At 39.3% G+C, this 22,613-nt stretch overlaps 1 long non-coding RNA gene across 1 annotated transcript; it reads left to right on the top strand.

The window, feature by feature from the left end:
* Positions 1 to 10,165: 10,165 nt before the first annotated feature.
* LOC138413714 (uncharacterized) lies at positions 10,166 to 13,298 on the top strand. The gene is made up of 2 exons (XR_011246135.1): positions 10,166 to 11,752; positions 12,773 to 13,298. It is a non-coding gene; the product is annotated as an uncharacterized lncRNA (long non-coding RNA).
* The last annotated feature ends 9,315 nt before the right edge of the window (positions 13,299 to 22,613 follow it).

Genomic DNA, 22,613 nt, shown 5'->3' with positions numbered 1-22,613 from the left:
CAACAGGACATATACTGTATAATGCAAAGCAATTAATTGAGGTATGGGGAGGGCAAATGAAAAATAAAATCTACATCAGAGGAATTATCTAGAGCTATTGTTATGGACTTTTAATGGGGATTCATGTGGAACCCCTGTTCTGACACTGTACAAACTGCAGCTGGGCTGTTATATTTCTCTCTCTATATATAAGACATAAGCCCCAGAAGCCTCAGGTTCAATCTGCATCATTTCTCTCTACATAATTTGATTAATCAAACATTTGTTAGAAATATACTGCACTAAAGTAGAATATGATTGGATATGAGGATCTACCAAAGATCTTGTGTTCTACTTCTTTTTGGTTATTTAACACATCTATTCTTTTACTATCACAGAAAACCATATAGTCGTAAAAGTCAGCCAAAATTGGGGAAAATGCAGTGATGGGTTTGTCATCACCCAATTAATATAATGTGATAATTTATTTAAGAAAATGCCTTGTTTATATTTCTTTTAGCAAATGTAAAATTACTACAGGGTGTATCAATGTATCTATATGTATCAGCTTTTCAAATGTGGACAGAGGCTGTAGCTATTCACAAAGATGTGAGTGCAGTAGTTCGTGTGAGTGGCTCGTGTGAGTAGCCAGAGTTCGTTTCCAGCTGAATGCTCCGATGGTATTTAAAGTTTGTTGTGGCTCAGAGAACAACGGGCCTCACACACATGTACACACACATAACTCTCTTACCATTTCTGTGAGAGGTTCAGGTTTGAACACTGCTGTTATATCGTGCTTCCTTGTTGCATATTTTTGTGCTCTCAAGAGTTTGTTTAAACAAATCGTAAATTAATCAATGTCAACAGAAAATTTATCAGAAAATTAATCTGCACAGGAAACCTTTAAGAAGATTCAAATGAATGGAATTGTCATGTGCTCATGTTTCCCGGTTCCCGGTTGTTGAGTGAAGTCAAAACCCAAATCGTTCATGAAGGAGCATAACTAACTTCTAGCTCTATAACTACTAATTATTTTTGTTGCCCATTATTGGAGGCACTGTAAAATTGTAACATGCTTTTTAAATCCTTTTCTTTTCAGCTACTTGCAGATATACATCTGCATTTAAGGTTTAAAAACATTCCTTTTTGATAAAGCCTATAGTAAGGGCTGGATCAGGTGAGTCCTGAACCATCCCTTAGTTATGCTCCTATAGGGTAGACTGCTGGGGGAACTCCCATCATGCACTGAGCACTTCTCCCCTTCTCTCTGTCTCTCTGCCCCCCCACATTCATTTATTTATTTTAATACATATCAATTACTATGTTTCATTTTTCTTCCATAGTCCCTCTCTCTCTTTCTCTTATTGCAGATATCTCTGACTCCAGAACTGCAGGAGAAAAACTATTATTATTATTTTATTAACAATAATACTTCGGTAATTAATTATTATATGAATTGTTGCTGCTATCATTATTAATCAATAACTTCTTTACACTGTTATTGTTTTCATTATAAGTAGTCAGATCTGATACCTGATGTTGCTCGAATGTTCCTGGTCTCTCTCGCCTCTCTCTCCCCCTCCTCACTATCTCTCTCTCTTCTCTCCCCTCTTTTCCACCCATCTACCCTCTCCTCCCCATTTTTCTCTGCTCACCCCAACTTGTCGAGGCAGATGACCGCCCACATTGAGCCTGGTTCTTCTAGAGGTTTCTCCCTGTTAATGAGGGAGTTTTTCCTCTCCACAGTCTCCAAAGTGCTGCTTATTGAGGGAACTGTTGGGTTTCTCTATATTTAATACAATTTTAAGGTCCTGACCTTTTATATAAAGTGCCTTGAAATAATGTATGATTTGGTGCTATACAAATAAAATTGAATTGAATTGAATTGAATACACTCAACTAGCAAGTGGCTGCAAATGGGTCGTCCCACTATAGAGCTGCACCCAGATAATTGCCAAAAGTAGGATTTTCTAACTTCAGAACCAGGACAATGGAAATGAGCAATAAACTTAAATCTAAGGTTGAAGATAAAATATATATCAATAAATCAATCAAATTGTATTTGTATAGCCCATATTCACGAATCACAAATTCAACTTGTCTCATAGGGCTTTAACAAGGTGTGACATCCTCTGTCCTTAACCCTCAACAAGAGTAAGGGAAAACTACCAAAAAAACCTTTTTAACAGAGGAAATAGAACTCAGAAAGAGCCACATGTGATGAATCCCTCTCCCAAGATGGACAGAAGTGCAATAGATGCCACGTGTAATGGAGAACATCAGAAAAATAAGAGTATTTACTGCATTGGTTAGAATAAACAGTTTGTAGCATGATGGAAGGTAAATGAATTGAGGAATTATTGTCAGTAATGGTAGCGTATCTGAGTAGACATATTGTATATCAAGCAGTCTTTTTGTAATCATAGTCCACGATCAGCTGCCACCACGATTAGGATACACCATTAAAATCCATCATCATGATCCACCACCATCAGCAGCCACCTTAATCATGGTCCACCACTACGATCAGATGCCAGCACGATGCAGGATCCACCATTATGATCACGATCTCTGATTCGCGATCCACCATCATAATCCACGACGAGGCCGCAGTCGCAGCCCTGGATCTGCGAACGATAAGGCACAGGGACTCAGGGAAAGAAGTCAAGTCAGTAACATGAGACATTAAGTTATTTGATGTGATGAGGAGGGAGAAGAGGAAATAGAAGCTCCATGTTTCATGTGTCCCTCTACATTGTAAACCTCGAGGGACACATGACAAAAATTAGCAGCACAACTAAGAGCAGATTTAAGACAAGCCTGGACCAGCTCTAACTATAGCTATATCATGATGTATAAAGAAATAATAGATACATAATAATAATAATAATAATAACAATAACAATAAATAATAGACAGATAGACTGGGACATCCCTGGACTGTTGAAAGAAGGCAGGATGGCTCTATGGATTTTTACAGTTAACTCCAGATTCAGAACATCTACAGCCTCAGCAGCTCTCAATCCAGTCTACAACTGTACAGTGTTGGACAGTCTTTGTCCACTGCAGCCTTACGTCTGTTCTTGGCTCACAGAGTGGAACCTGATGTATAGACCATCCACCTCAAGGCTGGATGTGTTGTTCATCCTGAAATGCTTCTCTGCTCACCACAGTTGTAAAGAGTAGTTATCTGAGTTACTGCAGCCTTTTTGTCTTCTCCAACCAGTAAGACCATTCTCCTCTGACCTCTCTCTTTAACACTCTGTCTACAGAACAGAAGATCAGCAGTTACAGAAGAAGTCAAACCATGCTGAATACCATACCACAAGTCACTGTAATCACATATTTCATCATTCTGATTTAAAGGTCAAGCTGTATCTGCTTTCCCCAGGCTTTTGGTCTTTGTCCTTACCTGGGCTAAAAAATAGCCCCTAATTTCTTCACTGTACGAGACATGCAGAGATTAATTAATGTGAATTTTTCTTATCTCTGTGTAAGAAAAGATGTATTTCTACAACATCAATGTGTTCTTTCAGTCATAACATTAACTTGTTTTAAACCTTAAGGAAAATCAAGTCTTGCTGTCACAAAATCATCTGTATGACCTACAGACAGATTATTTTATACTCACATGAAGAATTTGACTACATTCCCTTACAGTGTGCTCAGACAAGGATAGAGATTACTGAATTACAATTTCCCCTCACCATTACTGTCTCTGCCTGCACTTTCACATGTTGCTGGAAAACTGAACAGTGCAGATGATGGATGGATATTGACAATGTATACACCGGCTGTGAAGAACATCACAGCTATAGTTGTATGTTTTAGACAGTGAATGTTATTCTGTGAAGTTGTAGATGTCATTGTGAACTAAGGTTTATTTAGGATGTACAGGATGGTGTATACAAAGTGAAGTGAAGCCAGTGTAGGAGTTTAATGGCAGCTTTGGTGCTGAGTCAATGATGATACTGACCTCCTGTGGATTTTCTCCAGAATTACTATTGTACTTCAGTCAAGGGAACAAGTCCTTCCCTTGAAAATAGAACAACAAAAAGTGCTGCTATTAGATGCACTGTATGTATGAATGTGTGTGTGAATGTGTGAATGGCAACCTGTAGTGTAAAGCGCTTTGGGTGACCAAGTTACCATGACGTAAAAAAATATTTTGTCTTTGGGTTCAGGAGGCAGACACAGTCTCTACATTTATAGAAAGACTGCTTGCTCAGGTGAGCCCTGAACCATCCCCTAGTGATGCTGATATAGGCCTGAAGACTGCTTGGGGAACTCCATCATCATTTATATTCATATTTTCATTATGAGAAGTACAGTGTTTGTATTTTTTATTTCTATGTTTTGAATGAAATACAAAGGATTGCAATCCAATTCAGTATTATTTGTATAGCGCAAAACCATTATTTACATTATTTCAAGGTCAGGACCATACAAAATTATGGAGAAACCCAACAGTTCCCACAATGAGCAAGCACGTTGACAAATGTGGAGTGAAAAACTCCCCTTTAACAGAATGTAACCAATAGCAGAACCAGACTCAATGTGGGCGGCCATCTGCCTCATCCTTTTGGGTTGAGCAGAGAAAAAAATGGGGAAGAGTAAAGAAGTAGGTGGAAAAGAGGTGGGAGAAAAGAGAAAGGGAAGGAAGGGGAAAGAAAGGGGAAGAGAGAGGTGAGCAATACCAGGAATAGCTGTGCAACCATTATATTTAAGCTCTGTCATGGTTGTTATAATGGAAAATAATAAGAGTGATATTTATAGATGTAATTGTGTTATTAATAATAGCAGCACCAGTTTCACCAGTTGGAATTACACCACTCCTGTTAGACACATATTTAGTCACTCCTTATGTCTGGTTCAATCAGAGCAGAGAGACAAACACAGCCAGAGCCTACAGATTGTGTGAGCCAAAATCTGAGGAAATACGTCTCCCAAGGACTTTCCTGTTGTTAACTAACACAAACAACCGACTGACAGGAAACATGGAGTCTCTTTTAAATAATATCAACATCTAACCCAAACCTAATCAGCCCTCACCCTCTCTCCCTTGATGAAGTCCCCAAAGCAAACAGACAGCTACCCATCAAAATTGTATTGTCTTCATATTTTCATTATTATTACCCTGTGTAGAGTTGTTGTTGTTGTTTGTTGTTCAATGTACTGTTCTGCAACTGCTGTACCTTGGCCCAAGACAAATTTCCCTATGGGACAATATAGTATATTTGATTTGAAAATTGACTCTCATTAGACTACGAAATAATTTAGTACGCTCTACAACATCTATGCACACACAAACACAATACACATGACATGTAACCTCTTGGCCTTATTACATAAACTCCATATAAATGGTCTGTATTTATAGAGCTTATAGTCTTGATCACAAATACTTAAAGCAGTTAAGTGTACTGTTTTACATTTACCCATTCATACAATGTATCTATGTGAAGTTTTCTCTTCTTTCTCAATGAGAAGAGGGTTCAGTATTTTGCCCAAGGGAAGACTGGGATCAAGCTGCCGACCTTCTGGTTAGAGGACGACTGCTCTAGCCCCTGAGCACAGCCACCCCTTAACTGGACAAAACTGCCTTCCTTGATTTACTACTCCACTAATTGAGAAAATTGTAATTAATAAGTGGTTGTATTTATATAACGCTTTCTAGTCTTGAAAACCACTCAAAGCGCTTTACACTACAGTTTTTGCCATTCACCCATTCACACACACATTCATACAGTGCATCTATTAGCAGTACTTTTTGTTATTCTATGGGGCAATTTGGGGTTCAGCATCTTGCTCAAGGACACTTTGGCATGCAGATTGGGAAGATTGGGGATTGAATTGCTGACCCCCTGGTTGGAGAATGACCACTCTACCCCTCAGCCACAGCCGCCCTAGTATTAGAGACTTTGTGAAATGGCTACAACCTTTCATAGGCTGGGTGAACTAAATACTTGTTAATGATGGGGATTTTTGGTGCGTAGGGAGATTAATACATAAACTATATGACTCAGCCAGGAGCAATCAGGAGACCAACTGCAATTTCAAAATGTCCCAGTTTGTATAATCAGAGAAGAATTTTCCTGACAACTTTTTACTTTTACTTCCTATATTTAAACACAAATATCTGCACTTTATAGTCCTTAAATTCTCAAAACTGGCTTGTTACTTGTTTCAACCTCCACGGATGATGACACGACGTAAAAGACATAACAAGACAGAGAGGACCTCAGACGACCTCACTAAACCATCCAATCTATGGTAGTGACAGGGGGTGTCTACAAAGGGCAGGGACTAAATCAACACAAATACATTCCCCATCCATTTAATCCCTGTACAAAATGATCCAGGTGCTCATGCAGGACCATGGTTCACTTCAGTCTTTATTACTCTGTCTGAAATTTGGCAGCAAAGCTAGATTGTGTCCAGTTCTGTGCAGGTTGTTACCAAAAGAGGAAAACTATCCCATTTTATGTGCCTAGCATTTTTTTTTGGTTTTGCAGGGTTATCAAAATAAAGCATTGTGTATCGTTGAAGTAAAAAATTCATTTTTACTTTTTACTTATGTACTTGAGTACATTTCAGAGCCTGTACTTCCTTACTTTTACTAGAGTAAAGTAGTTGTATCAGTACTTTTACTTTTACCAGAGTCTTTTTTTACTCAAATATCTGTACTTCTACTTAAGTAAAGAATTTGAGTAATTTTGCCACCTCTGCCTAAAACCCCAAAATATCCTGTTAGTTACTTTACTCCTAGGCTAAAGGCTAAAATTGTCTTTTTTCTCCAATTTAGATTAAAGCTGGAAAAAAAAGTTGGAGACTAAATCTTCATCTTTATAGCCACCCAATAAATATGACATTTCTGGTCTTTCAGGTTTATATATAAAATGTCACATTCTTAGCTGAGCTTGGCCAAAACATTTTCCTCATGAGAGCCACCCTATGGAAATGACCCCCCAGATGAACTTGAGGAGATGAATTTTATGTTTATTCAGTGGAGACCTGTAGCTTGAAATCCTCTTCTCTTTTGTTTATTTCCTGTTAGGGCAGGGTGGGCTGCAAAAAACGAGGTTAAACAAATCCAGCAGGATTTGGACAACTCAACATAATGTCACATCCAGGATCAGACAAAACAGAGATGATTCTGAGATAGCCTTACAAAACACGTCGACATGAGACTAGAGACTGAGATTGGAACGTTGTAAAGCTTGTGTTCTGGATATTTTCAGTGAGGCACATAGATGTTTGAGATAGAGACATGAGAATGTCCATGATCTAAATGTCTAAACCTTATTTGGATCTGTTTCCACCCAAAACAGTCACAAAAGTATTAAATTGACCACTGAACACCCCAGATAAGGTTTGTTCTGCTCTCAGCCTCTCCTCCGTGTGAACTGTCATCTCACAACTCATTTAGTAATCAAACAGCTGGAACAACAGACCCTGCTATGCTAACTATACAAGATTGCAGGAAATACTTTGTCAAACTCTCTGAGGGAAAGGTTTGGGGTGCTGTGAAGCTCATGGTATCCTGCTGGTATGCTGCTGACACTTACAAATATACACGCAAATATTTGACATAGTTCAATGATTCCAGTCAGGAGCAGCCTGTGGACAAAAGGTCCTGAATGCTAATAAACATGAAGAAGCACTGAGCACTCTGTCTCTCTGCCCCCATTTATTAATTAATTATGTTAATATACTATGATATAACAATAACAGGTGACAAGGCCTTACATCTATAAGTATCCGCACATACATATACAGATCAGAAAATACTGTGACTTGCATGCTGTGTCCAAAAACTTCTGAATTTAAGAAGATATCTCTCTATATATACAATAGTGATTTTTATTAATGATTTTTCTGTATATTGTGCTTTATATATACTGTATTTTTTCATTTACCAATACCAGTACACATTTTAGAGACATTACAGTAGTAACAGCTCTACACTGTGTTTGCTTGATAGTAGAGACATCAAGAGGAGTCTGTGCTTCAGAGAGACTCGCTGGGAAACAGTGAACCTCTCAGTTGGATTGATCTCTGCTGTCATCTACAGCCCTGGAGAAGCCAGAGATAACCAACACAGAACCTTATTTAAACTTGGACAGCATTTTTTTGTGTCCCAGATGAGTAGGCTGAGGTAGACATGGAGAGGGAGTTCTTAGTCTGAATGATTGATTTCATTTCAACATTACATTTCTATTGCTGTCTTAATTTCTACTTTGTTTTCATTTTTTGTTGTTTTTATTTTTTCAAATTTGAAATGTTCTATCTGTTACAGCGAAGACACAAATAGGACAGGATAGTAACACTTGTGCTAACTGATTTGAGACTTGACTGGCTAGTTGCAGTCAACAATTATGTAATACTGAACACCCTATGTTACATTTCCTCAGTGATGGACTCTAATATCGGTGTATGTCTCAAACTGAGATCAGGTTGTTTTCTGGGAAAAACACTAATGGCATCTCTAGTATGTGCGTCTGTGACACTGTACCAAGTGTTTGGAGACTGAATATAATCGTATACAATGAAATAATGACTACTTCAACAAAAATTATTACCACATACTACCACACAAACACCGTTGCTTAAAATGTGAGCTCACAGTTCTCTTGTGTGTCAGAATATTGTTAAAATAATACTTTGTGTGGGGGTCGTGTCTTTTTCAAATGTGCCGGTCTCCATCTCTGAGCGATATTGATTGGAGCACTGGACCTAAAGGGACCAGACTAACGTCACACTGCCAGAATCACAGCCAGATATCTCAAGTTGTCACAATAACACAGACACAAATAACATGCCACTTCCACCATGAACTGTGGTGGCAGTCACACATGAGTGAGTGATGAGATGTCATGCACCCATGGGATTTTTTTTAATGAGCTCCATGTAGGCCCAGAGTGAACAACAAGCAGGATCATGTGAACAATCATCCACAGGATTTTGCATCTATATACAACAAGTAGGTTAATGACTGGACCAGTGAGGCTCTTATGGGTACAACACATTTAAGTGAAACATGGACTTATCCTCTGGGTGCATTAAGAATTTCATGTGTTTCATGTGTTTTACGCAGAATTTACAAGAAGTCATACGGCTTCTTGTGAAGAAAAAAGAAGTGATAGGGCTTCTTGTAAATTTTGCAAGGGCTCCATGTCAATGTCTAGGCATTCAAAGAAACCACAACATCCCTTAGTTCCACTTCCAATATGAAGCAAGAGCTGGATTAGTGGAATTACTTTCACAGATACATTGGAATTTACAGTACTGGTGGTTTGTGCACATGGCACAGATGAAAAAAACACTTAAACGTGGTCAATGAAGATGCAAGTCATGTTTATTTATAGCTTGCTGGCTTCAGAAACTATCCAGTCTCAGCTCCGAAGATGACGAGAAACAGATGAAGTTGATTAAATATTTTGGAACACTAAACAGTCATGACCATGAAAGACCCATTGGAAAATAAAAGACTTGTGTGGGATATAACAAATCAGCCTTTTCAGATCAGTGGCAGGTTATTTTTGGAGAGACGATGCTTCTGTTAAGTGTTGATTTCCACACACCAACTTCTTACTCACATCCGTTGTGCCATTAGCCCACAGTGGGTCCAAGCAGAAGTGATTCAAGATTCAAGGGTTTATTGTCATATGCACAACAATTACATTCAGCAGTTGCTGGCAATGAAATGCTCCCCTCTAGCCTTGCTCAGAAATTACACAAGAAAAAAATACAAATAAAAATAGAATATAAAATATAAAAAATCGTCGGCCAGATGGCAGCAGGCAGGACAGTTAATGGTTTGGGTGCTGGGGTCTTTAACGATCTGGTTGCTCTCTGGGTGTAGCTGTCCTCCATGGATGGCAGCTCTGTCCTGGTAATACACTGAGCAGACTTCACCACTCTCTGTAGAGCCTTGCAGTTCAGGGCGATGCAGCTGCCATACCAGGCGGTGATGCAGCCAGTCAGAATACTCTCAATGGTGCACCTGTAAAAGTTGCAGAGAATCCTTGGGCCCATGTTGAGCCTGGCCGTCCAGGTCAGGTGATGTGAACCCAGAGGAACCTGAAACTGCTGACTCTCTCCAACATAATCCTGTTGATGGAGAGGGGGGCGTGTTTAACTCCCTGTCTCTTCCTGTGTGTAATCAGCAAATTTAATGATGGTTTTGAAGCTGTGGGTGGCCACGCAGTCATGAGTGAACAGGGAGTACAGGAGAGGACTGAGCAGGCAGCCCTGGGGGGCGCTGGTGCTGAGAGTCATTCGGAGAATGTGGTGCTGCCTATCCACACTGGTGTTGAGCCCAAGGTCTCCATGCTTGGTGACGAGCTTCAGGGGCACGATGGTATTGAACTCTGAACTATAGTCAATAAACAGCATTCTCACATGTGTACCTCTGGTCCAGGTGGGTGAGGGCAGTAGGAAGGGTGAGGGAGATGGCATCTGCAGTTGACCTATTTGGCCTGTAGGCAACTGCAGTGGGTCCAATGAGTCATAGAGGGAGTAGGTGATGAAGTGGTTTGCTTTCACAGCAACTCACAGCGTTCCCAACCTCAATGTTCAATAAAGATAACAAACTCCAACAGGCGCTAGGACAAATATGGCGCACCCACTGCAAACACAGGTGTCATCTCTGTCTGAATGTGTGTCTGCACAGTCAGTCACACAGTACAGTTTACTCTCTCAATAAACTAAGAAGGAACATGTGCATACCCTTTACCTGCATGCCAAGAAGCTATGAATCATTTAACCAGGTCAAAGTTCAAATCTAATCTGTAACAATTAAAATGAACAGTTAGGATTAGTGTTTGATGCTTCACCAGACAATACCTGTGACACAGATTTGGGAGAACTGATGATAGCGTCATTGATGATCAGTGATTCATGTTCTGTGGGTTGCTGCCAGTTCCCAATCAGTATGTGATGCATGTTCCGGCACATGTTAATGACATTGTTACTCCCTACCTTGACGAGTGTGCTGGCCTCAATCAAGGAGGCATTCTGGACCAGCACCATGGTTAGGATCTGGTTAGAATTTTTAGAGTTAAGGAATAAATGATAAAATTATAAAATAAAACTAATTTTACTGTTCATGTTTACCTGCCCCACTTAAGATGTCACAATAGTTCCATAATCTTAAATTGTTGACAACAATGTTAGAAATGATGAGGAAATGTGAAAATAAAGCTGAATGAAACTTGTTACAACAAACAGGCATTACCATTATTTATGTTCTTTCTTTTTCTTTTCTTTTTGCTGCGTCATTGGCTGAGGAATGCTCAGTGCTTCTTTTGATGTTAATATACCCTCTTATTTAGAGTCAGTTGTTTTGCTTTATCCTCTTACAGTTTTTTTCTGAAACAGGATTAATCAGGTTTATCAGCTGAGGTCATCTCAGCTCAGACTGGCAAGCCCTTTATCCCATCATAAAGGTACAGTGTGTTCTCACTTCCTTTGAAAAGCTCCTTCTGAATTCCCACACATACCTGACGCCCATCCCATATGCCTCAACAAGAACCAGAGTGTGCTGGTGCCCCTGTGTTGCAGTCATGCAACCTGAATCTTTATCTGATACCAATTCATGCTTTCATACCTGGTTTTGGAAATAATGTGCACACACAGTCATGTTCCAACAGGTGAACACCAACACACCAAACATCCCTCCTCTACATTCCTGGGCAAGCTAGGGCGTCATGTCCCAACCCAGTCTATTAAAGTGGAAATTCACTGCCTACACTCTCGACCTCAGTCTTCAGTATGTTGCAGTAAACCATGTGTCAAACCTGTTTTTTTAGGTATATTTCTGACCATAAGGACAAATCATGTGCAATTGTTTGGCCTCAGCACAGAACATTCAGTACATGAACAATGTAGTCTCACTCTAGAAATGACTCTTCCAGTGATCTGTTGTCGTTCATACTGCATTGGCCGGAACAGGATAGTACAAGTACATTTTTATATTACAGGATAGGCTGTGTGTGTGTGTAAAACCCATTAGTGCCACTTAATTGTTGGCATTCTACCTACAGCACACAGAAAGTATGATAAATAGTAGAAAATAACAGGGTGGAAGTAGAAAAGGCTGAAGGAGTGCTGTTCAGTGTCTAAAGTGGATATTTTGCAAACAATAGCTGCATGTTTGGTGGATATTTCTACCAAATACAATCACATGCACATTGGATATTGTAAAAAAAAATGCATTCTTAGCGTTAGCTAAACTTAACGATAACGAAAAAATATCATTTTACTAGTATTAACCAGTTAGCTGTCATTTTTGCTTTTGAACTTCAATAACTAGCTCCACATGAAGCTAGTAAGTTGACTCAAATTATAAAATATGCATGGGAGAGCTAATACAACTTGCTTAGAATTAAATTTCATTGTTTAAAAAAATTTAATTCTTGATGTGGTATAAAAAGGTACAAAAGATTGAGACCAGTTTGAGTGCACAGTACCTTATGATACTGTGAGGTATCAAGGTATTTGCTCATGTATGATGGTTACAGACCAGGATATGGCCAACCCTCAACTCAGACATAATTCTCTGCCTCTGCTCCTGAAAGAGGAGCAAATATTCACACTGTAGTGAATCATCAGTACAGGCAAACAGAAACCTGAGTCAGTTCAGGTGTTTGAAGAAACAACCCAGTGAAAACAAGTTGTCATTCGGTCAAAATCAGCAACATTGTCTCCATTGATGTTCTCTGTTCTTTTCTACAATATGTCTTTTCTGAATCTGTCAAAGTTTGTCAACGTTCTTCCTGGCTGTGTTCAGGTGCAGACAGGAAGCTGGAGCAGTAAACACATGAGAACCCAGCCAGCCAGGAAGGCATCACTCTAACAGCTGAATAATGACAGCGGCTCTTCTTCCTCTGCAGGCTGCGGAGGCTCAACATGGGCCCAAGGATTCTCTGCAACTTTTACAGGTGCACCATTGAGAGTATTCTGACTGGCTGCATCACCGCCTGGTATGGCAGCTGCATCGCCCTGAACTGCAAGGCTCTACAGAGAGTGGTGAAGTCTGCTCAGTGTATTGCCAGGACAGAGCTGCCATCCATGGAGGACCGCTACACTTAGCGGTGTAGGAAGAAGAGCAACCAGATCGTTAAAGACCCCAGCACCCAAACCATTAACTGTCCTGCCTGCTGCCATCTGGCCGACGATTTTTTATATTTTATATTCTATTTTTAGTTGTATTTTTTTCTTGTGTAATTTCTGAGCATGGCTAGAGGGGAGCATTTCATTGCCAGCAACTGCTGAATGTAATTGTTGTGCATATGACAATAAACCCTTGAATCTTAGATCACTTCTGCTTGGACCCACTGTGGGCTAATGGCACAACGGATGTGAGTAAGAAGTTGGTGTGTGGAAATCAACACTTAACAGAAGCATCGTCTCTCCAAAAATAACCTGCCACTGATCTGAAAAGGCTGATTTGTTATATCCCACACAAGTCTTTTATTTTCCAATGGGTCTTTCATGGTCATGACTGTTTAGCGTTCCAAAATATTTAATCAACTTCATCTGTTTCTCGTCATCTTCTGAGCTGAGACTGGATAGTTTCTGAAGCCAGCAAGCTATAAATAAACATGACTTGCATCTTCATTGACCACGTTTAAGTGTTTTTTTCATCTGTGCCATGTGCACAAACCACCAGTAATGTAAATTCCAATGTATCTGTGAAAGTAATTCCACTAATCCAGCTCTTGCTTCATTCCGTCTACAAGACGGGCCTGAGCCGGCTTTACTTCCTGAGGAGGCTCGGGTCCTTCAATGTCTGCAACAAGATGCTGCAGATGTTCTATCAGTCTGTTGTGGCGAGCACCATCTTCTTTGCTGTGGTGTCCTGGGGTGCGGGCATCAGGACAAAGGATGCCAACAGACTGAACAAAATCATAAGGAAAGCAGAGTCTGTGGTTGGCTCTAAGCTTGTCACCATGGAGGAGGTGGTGGAGAACAGGATGCTGGCAAAACTGCTGGCAATCATGGACAATCCCTCTCACCCCCTCCACAAAACACTGGACAAGCTAAAGAGCAGCTTTAGCCACAGGCTCATCCAACCCCGCTGCTCTAAGGAGCGATACAGGAAATCGTTCATTCCAACCGCAATAAGACTCTATAACTCATCTACCTCTGTCAGAGCCACCATCACAGAACTGCACTAATATACCTATCACCCTTGCACCATGTACCCTGTACTACACTACGCCCCATATACTGGAACATTTACTTCTGTGATATGTGTTAATTTAAACCATTTTGATATTACAGACCATTTTATACAATAATATTGTCTTTCGCACACCCAGTCTACATATTCTTACACTGATAGTATATTGTATAGTCAAGTACTTATATTTATACCCTACTATATACTATATATCATATCATATTATATCATACTGTGTATATTCTCTGTATATTCTTCATATATATAAGTCTATATACACATATTTATACATGTGTACATGTTATTATTATTATATTATTACTACTGCTATTACTATTATTATTATTATATATACTGTTGCTGCCATTATTACTATATACTGCTATTATATTGGTATAATTACAATCTATATAAATATATATTATGTTATATTGTATACTATATATATATATATATACTGTACTACTATTCTTATATACTATCTAACAATAACATTACCATAATATCATCATTACTATTACCATCATATTGCCACTGCACTACTTGTCTGCCTATTCATCTTGTGTTTCTGTTTTTGTTCTTTTTACCTCAATGTTTTGTTTTGTTCTATTGTATTGTGTTTTGTTGTGTTCTGATACACAAGCTGCTATCACGACTTAATTTCCCTCCGGGGATGAATAAAGTAATCTATCTATCTTTATGGGAAGTGGAACTAAGGGATGTTGTGGTTTCTTTGAATGCCTAGACATTGACATGGAGCCCTTGCAAAATTTACAAGAAGCCCTATCACTTCTTTTTTATTCACAAGAAGCCGTATGACTTCTTGTAAATTCTGCGTAAAACACATGAAACACATGAAATTCTTAATGGACCCAGAGGATAAGTCCATGTTTCACTTAAATGTGTGGTACCCATAAGAGCCTCACTGGTCCAGTCATTAACCTACTTGTTGTATATAGATGCAAAATCCTGTGGATGATTGTTCACATGACCCTGCTTGTGGTTCACTCTGGGCCTACATGGAGCTCATTAAAAAAAATCCCATGGGCGCATGACATCTCATCACTCACTCATGTGTGACTGCCACCACAGTTCATGGTGGAAGTGGCATGTTATTTGTGTCTGTGTTATTGTGACAACTTGAGATATCTGGCTGTGATTCTGGCAGTGTGACGTTAGTCTGGTCCCTTTAGGTCCAGTGCTCCAATCAATATCGCTCAGAGATGGAGACCGGCACATTTGAAAAAGACACGACCCCCACACAAAGTATTATTTTAACAATATTCTGACACACAAGAGAACTGTGAGCTCACATTTTAAGCAACGGTGTTTGTGTGGTAGTATGTGGTAATAATTTTTGTTGAAGTAGTCATTATTTCATTGTATACGATTATATTCAGTCTCCAAACACTTGGTACAGTGTCACAGACGCACATACTAGAGATGCCATTAGTGTTTTTCCCAGAAAACAACCTGATCTCAGTTTGAGACATACACCGATATTAGAGTCCATCACTGAGGAAATGTAACATAGGGTGTTCAGTATTACATAATTGTTGACTGCAACTAGCCAGTCAAGTCTCAAATCAGTTAGCACAAGTGTTACTATCCTGTCCTATTTGTGTCTTCGCTGTAACAGATAGAACATTTCAAATTTGAAAAAATAAAAACAACAAAAAATGAAAACAAAGTAGAAATTAAGACAGCAATAGAAATGTAATGTTGAAATGAAATCAATCATTCAGACTAAGAACTCCCTCTCCATGTCTACCTCAGCCTACTCATCTGGGACACAAAAAAATGCTGTCCAAGTTTAAATAAGGTTCTGTGTTGGTTATCTCTGGCTTCTCCAGGGCTGTAGATGACAGCAGAGATCAATCCAACTGAGAGGTTCACTGTTTCCCAGCGAGTCTCTCTGAAGCACAGACTCCTCTTGATGTCTCTACTATCAAGCAAACACAGTGTAGAGCTGTTACTACTGTAATGTCTCTAAAATGTGTACTGGTATTGGTAAATGAAAAAATACAGTATATATAAAGCACAATATACAGAAAAATCATTAATAAAAATCACTATTGTATATATAGAGAGATATCTTCTTAAATTCAGAAGTTTTTGGACACAGCATGCAAGTCACAGTATTTTCTGATCTGTATATGTATGTGCGGATACTTATAGATGTAAGGCCTTGTCACCTGTTATTGTTATATCATAGTATATTAACATAATTAATTAATAAATGGGGGCAGAGAGACAGAGTGCTCAGTGCTTCTTCATGTTTATTAGCATTCAGGACCTTTTGTCCACAGGCTGCTCCTGACTGGAATCATTGAACTATGTCAAATATTTGCGTGTATATTTGTAAGTGTCAGCAGCATACCAGCAGGATACCATGAGCTTCACAGCACCCCAAACCTTTCCCTCAGAGAGTTTGACAAAGTATTTCCTGCAATCTTGTATAGTTAGCATAGCAGGGTCTGTTGTTCCAGCTGTCTGATTACTAAATGAGTTGTGAGATGACAGTTCACACGGAGGAGAGGCTGAGAGCAGAACAAACCTTATCTGGGGTGTTCAGTGGTCAATTTAATACTTTTGTGACTGTTTTGGGTGGAAACAGATCCAAATAAGGTTTAGACATTTAGATCATGGACATTCTCATGTCTCTATTTCAAACATCTATGTGCCTCACTGAAAATATCCAGATGGGGCTCTGAACACAAGCTTTACAACGTTCCAATCTCAGTCTCTAGTCTCATGTCGACGTGTTTTGTAAGGCTATCTCAGAATCATCTCTGTTTGTCTGATCCTGGATGTGACATTATGTTGAGTTGTCCAAATCCTGCTGGATTTGTTTAACCTCGTTTTTTGCAGCCCACCCTGCCCTAACAGGAAATAAACAAAAGAGAAGAGGATTTCAAGCTACAGGTCTCCACTGAATAAACATAAAATTCATCTCCTCAAGTTCATCTGGGGGGTCATTTCCATAGGGTGGCTCTCATGAGGAAAATGTTTTGGCCAAGCTCAGCTAAGAATGTGACATTTTATATATAAACCTGAAAGACCAGAAATGTCATATTTATTGGGTGGCTATAAAGATGAAGATTTAGTCTCCAACTTTTTTTTCCAGCTTTAATCTAAATTGGAGAAAAAAGACAATTTTAGCCTTTTAACTAGGAGTAAAGTAACTAACAGGATCTTTTTGGGGTTTTAGGCAGAGGTGGCAAAATTACTCAAATTCTTTACTTAAGTAGAAGTACAGATACTTGAGTAAAAAAAGACTCTGGTAAAAGTAAAAGTACTGATACAACTACTTTACTCTAGTAAAAGTAAGAAAGTACAGGCTCTGAAATGTACTCAAGTACATAAGTAAAAAAGTAAAAATGAATTTTTTACTTCAACAATACACAATGCTTTATTTTGATAACTCTGCAAAACTAAAAAAAATGCTAGGCACATATAATGGGATAGTTTTCCTCTTTTGGTAACAACCTGCACAGAACTGGACACAATCTAGCTTTGCTGCCAAATTTCAGACAGAGTAATAAAGACTGAAGTGAACCATGGTCCTGCATGAGCACCTGGATCATTTTGTACAGGGATTAAATGGATGGGGAATGTATTTGTGTTGATTTAGTCCCTGCCCTTTGTACACACCCCCTGTCACTACCATAGATTGGATGGTTTAGTGAGGTCGTCTGAGGTCCTCTCTGTCTTGTTATGTCTTTTACGTCGTGTCATCATCCGTGGAGGTTGAAACAAGTAACGAGCCAGTTTTGAGAATTTAAGGACTATAAAGTGCAGATATTTGTGTTTAAATATAGGAAGTAAAAGTAAAAAGTTGTCAGGAAAATTCTTCTCTGATTATACAAACTGGGACATTTTGAAATTGCAGTTGGTCTCCTGATTGCTCCTGGCTGAGTCATATAGTTTATGTATTAATCTCCTACGCACCAAAAATCCCCATCATTAACAAGTATTTAGTTCACCCAGCCTGTGAAAGGTTGTAGCCATTTCACAAAGTCTCTAATACTAGGGCGGCTGTGGCTGAGGGGTAGAGTGGTCATTCTCCAACCAGGGGGTCAGCAATTCAATCCCCAATCTTCCCAATCTGCATGCCAAAGTGTCCTTGAGCAAGATGCTGAACCCCAAATTTCCCCGTAGAACAACAAAAAGTACTGCTAATAGATGCACTGTATGAATGTGTGTGTGAATGGGTGAATGGCAAAAACTGTAGTGTAAAGCGCTTTGAGTGGTTTTCAAGACTAGAAAGCGTTATATAAGTACAACCACTTATTAATTACAATTTTCTCAGTTAGTGGAGTAGTAAATCAAGGAAGGCAGTTTTGTCCAGTTAAGGGGTGGCTGTGCTCAGGGGCTAGAGCAGTCGTCCTCTAACCAGAAGGTCGGCAGTTTGATCCCAGTCTTCCCTTGGGCAAAATACTGAACCCTCTTCTCATTGAGAAAGAAGAGAAAACTGCACATAGATACACTGTATGAATGGGTAAATGTAAAACAGTACGCTTAACTGCTTTAAGTATTTGTGATCAAGACTATAAGCTCTATAAATACAGACCATTTATATGGAGTTTATGTAATAAGGCCAAGAGGTTACATGTCATGTGTAGTGTGTTTGTGTGTGCATAGATGTTGTAGAGCGTACTATTTCGTAGTCTAATGAGAGTCAATTTTCAAATCAAATATACTATATTGTCCTATAGGGAAATTTGTCTTGGGCCAAAGTACAGCAGTTGCAGAACAGTACATTGAACAACAAACAACAACAACAACTCTACACAGGGTAATAATAATGAAAATATGAAGACAATACAATTTTGATGGGTAGCTGTCTGTTTGCTTTGGGGACTTCGTCAAGGGAGAGAGGGTGAGGGCTGATTAGGTTTGGGTTAGATGTTGATATTATTTGAAAGAGACTCCATGTTTCCTGTCAGTCGGTTGTTTGTGTTAGTTAACAACAGGAAAGTCCTTGGGAGACGTATTTCCTCAGATTTTGGCTCACACAATCTGTAGGCTCTGGCTGTGTTTGTCTCTCTGCTCTGATTGAACCAGACATAAGGAGTGACTAAATATGTGTCTAACAGGAGTGGTGTAATTCCAACTGGTGAAACTGGTGCTGCTATTATTAATAACACAATTACATCTATAAATATCACTCTTATTATTTTCCATTATAACAACCATGACAGAGCTTAAATATAATGGTTGCACAGCTATTCCTGGTATTGCTCACCTCTCTCTTCCCCTTTCTTTCCCCTTCCTTCCCTTTCTCTTTTCTCCCACCTCTTTTCCACCTACTTCTTTACTCTTCCCCATTTTTTTCTCTGCTCAACCCAAAAGGATGAGGCAGATGGCCGCCCACATTGAGTCTGGTTCTGCTATTGGTTACATTCTGTTAAAGGGGAGTTTTTCACTCCACATTTGTCAACGTGCTTGCTCATTGTGGGAACTGTTGGGTTTCTCCATAATTTTGTATGGTCCTGACCTTGAAATAATGTAAATAATGGTTTTGCGCTATACAAATAATACTGAATTGGATTGCAATCCTTTGTATTTCATTCAAAACGTAGAAATAAAAAATACAAACACTGTACTTCTCATAATGAAAATATGAATATAAATGATGATGGAGTTCCCCAAGCAGTCTTCAGGCCTATATCAGCATCACTAGGGGATGGTTCAGGGCCCACCTGAGCAAGCAGTCTTTCCATAAATGTAGAGACTGTGTCTGCCTCCTGAACCCAAAGACAAAATATTTTTTTACGTCATGGTAACTTGGTCACCCAAAGCGCTTTACACTACAGGTTGCCATTCACACATTCACACACACATTCATACATACAGTGCATCTAATAGCAGCACTTTTTGTTGTTCTATTTTCAAGGGAAGGACTTGTTCCCTTGACTGAAGTACAATAGTAATTCTGGAGAAAATCCACAGGAGGTCAGTATCATCATTGACTCAGCACCAAAGCTGCCATTAAACTCCTACACTGGCTTCACTTCACTTTATATACACCATCCTGTACATCCTAAATATACCTTAGTTCACAATGACATCTACAACTTCACAGAATAACATTCACTGTCTACAACATACAACTATAGCTGTGATGTTCTTCACAGCCGGTGTTCTTTGTCAATATCCATCCATCATCTGCACTGTTCAGTTTTCCAGCAACATGTGAAAGTGCAGGCAGAGACAGTAATGGTGAGGGGAAATTGTAATTCAGTTATCTCTATCCTTGTCTGAGCACACTGTAAGGGAATGTAGTCAAATTCTTCATGTGAGTATAAAATAATCTGTCTGTAGGTCATACAGATGATTTTGTGACAGCAAGACTTGATTTTCCTTAAGGTTTAAAACAAGTTAATGTTATGACTGAAAGAACACACTGATGTTGTAGAAATACATCTTTTCTTACACTGAGATAAGAAAAATTCACATTAATTAATCTCTGCATGTCTCGTACAGTGAAGAAATTAGGGGCTATTTTTTAGCCCAGGTAAGGACAAAGACCAAAAGCCTGGGGAAAGCAGATACAGCTTGACCTTTACATCAGAATGATGAAATATGTGATTACAGTGACTTGTGGTATGGTATTCAGCATGGTTTGACTTCTTCTGTAACTGCTGATCTTCTGTTCTGTAGACAGAGTGTTAAAGAGAGAGGTCAGAGGAGAATGGTCTTACTGGTTGGAGAAGACAAAAAGGCTGCAGTAACTCAGATAACTACTCTTTACAACTGTGGTGAGCAGAGAAGCATTTCAGGATGAACAACACATCCAGCCTTGAGGTGGATGGTCTATACATCAGGTTCCACTCTGTGAGCCAAGAACAGACGTAAGGCTGCAGTGGACAAAGACTGTCCAACACTGTACAGTTGTAGACTGGATTGAGAGCTGCTGAGGCTGTAGATGTTCTGAATCTGGAGTTAACTGTAAAAATCCATAGAGCCATCCTGCCTTCTTTCAACAGTCCAGGGATGTCCCAGTCTATCTGTCTATTATTTATTGTTATTGTTATTATTATTATTATGTATCTATTATTTCTTTATACATCATGATATAGCTATAGTTAGAGCTGGTCCAGGCTTGTCTTAAATCTGCTCTTAGTTGTGCTGCTAATTTTTGTCATGTGTCCCTCGAGGTTTACAATGTCGAGGGACACATGACACATGGAGCTTCTATTTCCTGTTCTCCCTCCTCATCACATCAAATAACTTAATGTCTCATGTTACTGACTTGACTTCTTTCCCTGAGTCCCTGTGCCTTATCGTTCGCAGATCCAGGGCTGCGACTGCGGCCTCGTCGTGGATTATGATGGTGGATCGCGAATCAGAGATCGTGATCATAATGGTGGATCCTGCATCGTGCTGGCATCTGATCGTAGTGGTGGACCATGATTAAGGTGGCTGCTGATGGTGGTGGATCATGATGATGGATTATAATGGTGTATCCTAATCGTGGTGGCAGCTGATCGTGGACTATGATTACAAAAAGACTGCTTGATATACAATATGTCTACTCAGATACGCTACCATTACTGACAATAATTCCTCAATTCATTTACCTTCCATCATGCTACAAACTGTTTATTCTAACCAATGCTGTAAATACTCTTATTTTTCTGATGTTCTCCATTACACGTGGCATCTATTGCAGTTCTGTCCATCTTGGGAGAGGGATTCATCACATGTGGCTCTTTTTGAGTTCTATTTCCTCTGTTAAAAAGGTTTTTTTGGTAGTTTCCCCTTACTCTTGTTGAGGGTTAAGGACAGAGGATGTCACACCTTGTTAAAGCCCTTTGAGACAAGTTGAATTTGTGATTCGTGAATATAGGCTATACAAATACAATTTGATTGATTTATTGATATATATGTTATCTTCAACCTTAGATTTAAGTTTATTGCTCATTTCCATTGTCCTGGTTCTGAAGTTAGAAAATCCTACTTTTGGCAATTATCTGGGTGCAGCTCTATAGTGGGACGACCCATTTGCAGCCACTTGCTAGTTGAGTGTATTCAATTCAATTCAATTCAATTTTATTTGTATAGCACCAAATCATACATTATTTCAAGGCACTTTATATAAAAGGTCAGGACCTTAAAATTGTATCAAATATAGAGAAACCCAACAGTTCCCTCAATAAGCAGCACTTTGGAGACTGTGGAGAGGAAAAACTCCCTCATTAACAGGGAGAAACCTCTAGAAGAACCAGGCTCAATGTGGGCGGTCATCTGCCTCGACAAGTTAGGGTGAGCAGAGAAAAATGGGGAGGAGAGGGTAGATGGGTGGAAAAGAGGGGAGAGAAGAGAGAGAGATAGTGAGGAGGGGGAGAGAGAGGCGAGAGAGACCAGGAACATTCGAGCAACATCAGGTATCAGATCTGACTACTTATAATGAAAACAATAACAGTGTAAAGAAGTTATT

This window comes from Paralichthys olivaceus, chromosome 14 (assembly GCF_024713975.1).
Source record: "Paralichthys olivaceus isolate ysfri-2021 chromosome 14, ASM2471397v2, whole genome shotgun sequence".
Taxonomy (NCBI): domain Eukaryota; kingdom Metazoa; phylum Chordata; class Actinopteri; order Pleuronectiformes; family Paralichthyidae; genus Paralichthys; species Paralichthys olivaceus.
This window is presented reverse-complemented; position numbering and strand designations above follow the sequence as displayed.